Source organism: Mastomys coucha, unplaced genomic scaffold (genome assembly GCF_008632895.1).
Source record: "Mastomys coucha isolate ucsf_1 unplaced genomic scaffold, UCSF_Mcou_1 pScaffold20, whole genome shotgun sequence".
Lineage (NCBI taxonomy): Eukaryota > Metazoa > Chordata > Mammalia > Rodentia > Muridae > Mastomys > Mastomys coucha.
Window position 1 is genome coordinate 8198071 of NW_022196903.1, and position 2762 is coordinate 8200832.

The 2762-nt window shown below is 43.2% G+C and overlaps 1 non-coding gene across 1 annotated transcript; it reads left to right on the plus strand.

The window, feature by feature from the left end:
- Positions 1–1542: 1542 nt before the first annotated feature.
- LOC116100166 lies at positions 1543–1672 on the plus strand. Its single transcript, XR_004122511.1, has one exon. It is a non-coding gene; the product is annotated as a small nucleolar RNA SNORA17 (small nucleolar RNA).
- The last annotated feature ends 1090 nt before the right edge of the window (positions 1673–2762 follow it).

The following is a 2762-nucleotide window of genomic DNA, read 5'->3' on the forward strand; positions in this document are numbered from 1 at the left end:
GAGTGATTTTGTTTATTATTAAACAATCATATTTTCTAATCCCTTTTTCTTTTTTCTGAAGCTGATATTCAGATAATTTGAAGGAAAACATATTTGACTTAAGAAATCATCTAAGTATTCTATCAATTCCTTTGGGTAATGAGTTTTTAGTTTTGTTTCCTTTTTTTTTTCCCCATACATCACCTTTCCATGTGCTTGAAAGATGATGTGGAAGAGCATTAACTGGCTGGCTCTCAGCTGCATAGGGGATGAATTTATATTTCAAGGTGAGCATGGGATGCTTTTGCAACCCTTCGTGATAGCTGGTTGATTCTAATACTTTCCCATCACCATTTGCCCCCACCCCCACATATACAAAGACTTTCTAATAATATATGCTAAAATGCAAGTGGTAAATTAGTACTTGGTACATTGAGTGTCATACTTGGGTATACCTTCTTTAATTTATTCTTCATTCGTTCTTAATATAGAGCTGAGAAGTAATACCTTATTTTATTTATTCTTTAGAATATTGTTTGGATCTTGGGTGTTGTAGTAATGTGTTAAGGAACAATAAACAATGAACTGCTTTTCACATTTTCCAGATGATAAAAATAACCGGATTAGAACATACTCAATCTTCCTGGGTGTTGCATCTTGATACATTAATTTCTACTCAATAGCAGCTAAGAAAGCCCTCCATGATCCCTCCTTTCTGGGATCTCCCTTAAGTAAGCCTGGTTTTTTGAGTTACTGGAGAATTTAGTAACTATGAGATGAGAGTTTATTTTAACCATAAGTTTTAGAGATTATACTATGTAGTAATCAATAATAATACAACTTTAGACACATCTTCTCATCTGTGTAACAACTCGATGGGTAGTTACTATCATTAAATTGACATTCTGCTCTGGGGCATTAACTCAGATCTCAGGATTCTGCCACTTCTCAAGGCTACGTTTATGGTACTGTCTTTACTGCTGTTGGCAGCCCTTAAGAAAACAACTCTCTGTACCCCATCTGCCTACCTTTTTGGAATCAACACCATTTTTTCCCTTCAAATTTCTGTCACCCTAGTGTTCAGGATTTCAGGAAAAAGCACTTTCTATCACTCGAGCTGTGAAACAGCTGAAACTCATCTTTGTGATGGTGCTAGATTGAGATATTCCTTGGAGGCATCCTCGTATTTAAGGTATTTTCCCACAACAAAGATGTCCTACATGCTCTGATAATAGTTTTCTTACTTCTTTAAATTTTGTTGTTGGTGGTCTGATTTGTTTTGTTTTAGCTTTGTTGTTATTGATTATGGAAAGTACCGAGGAAAGTAGAAAGGGACTATGGGTAGAAGAGATGAGAAGGAGCTCTATAGATGTGGATAGAGGGACATAGGTATTGTGAAGTGGGCAATAGAAGAAATGGAGGGGGGGCACCTCAGCTAGACAGGGAGGACGGAGGGTAATACAGAGAAAAGGAAGATAAGAGAGATAGTAGTACTAAGGATATTTTTAAAACTCACAAGGAAAAATACTATTCTATAAGTTCTCTTAAAAATATGCACAGATCTTTTCCTCTAGAGGCATTGCAGGTGTGACTACTGTGTCCTATGTGTATCAGTAGGTGACAGAGAGGAGAGAGGCTATGCCTGTGCTCAGTTCAGATCTATGAACATCTGAGTGATTAACAGCCTAACATGCCCTGAAAGAAGTAAGCCTGAGAAGACTACCAGTCTGGCAACTCGAAGGCCCAGCTGGGCTCCCAGGATGGGGAACAAGGTGGAGACTAGAAGACATGGCCTGACTCAGTGAGCGTGAGACAGACAATCCTCACCACTCAGGCAGGAAAGACGAGAAGCAAGCCCAGACAACTACCCAACCAGTGCTGGTTCAGACAGAGAGCTACCCTGAAGTGACCACCAATCCAGAACTGTACAGTCCTCTGGAGGGTAGGCCACGTGCAAGATGACCCCTGTCAGCCACCATAATTCATAAGCAGGGTATAGTACTTCTGAGACTACTCTGGGGATGAGTACAGACACTCAGAGACCCCAGGCTCCACTAAGAGGAGGAAGTGGTAGGGAAGTGGAAAAGAAAGAGAAGCAGAAGCAGAAGCATGTAGGCACAATAAAGAAAGGCAGAACTGGAGACTCAAGGGTAGTGAGGAATGGTCTGATGTGACTAGCTGATATCTGAGATCTGGTGGGGTCCTGATGATGATATCTGAGATCATGGTGGGGTCCTGGCCTGTGCTGATACTGGGGGCCACATCTGGATCTGTGGCTCTGCAGTAGCAAGAGTTTATTACTACCAAAGACTAGGAAGTTGTCTCTTGGTCTGGGTACTGCCTGGAGACATGCTGATGTCTGAGGGCTGTGGAGAACTGGCCCACCTCTCACATTGTGGGAGATCTGACCCTGTCCCAGGCCAACATGCAGTACTCCTGAGAGAAGGCCCTGAATATTGTACCAACTGTTGGTGACCAGGTCTCGGGACATGAGCATGGAAGAGCTGGTGTCTCCCATGTGGTGGAGTAGATGAGGGAGAAATGCCCTCTTTCCCCCATGATCCTTGCCACCTATGGTAGGCAAACCAGGTCCTGGAATCATGAGAAAAGAAGAGCTGTCCCCACCCCTCACTAGCTGCAGCACTGTGGAGAGCAGACTCTGTGCCCTCTCTTGAGCAGCACAGTAGAGCTGACACCAGTGGCAGGGTCACTGGTGAGCTGCCCCCACAACTTGTCTGCTGTACAGTGACAAGAGCAAGGGAGACATGCCCCTCTCCTCACCC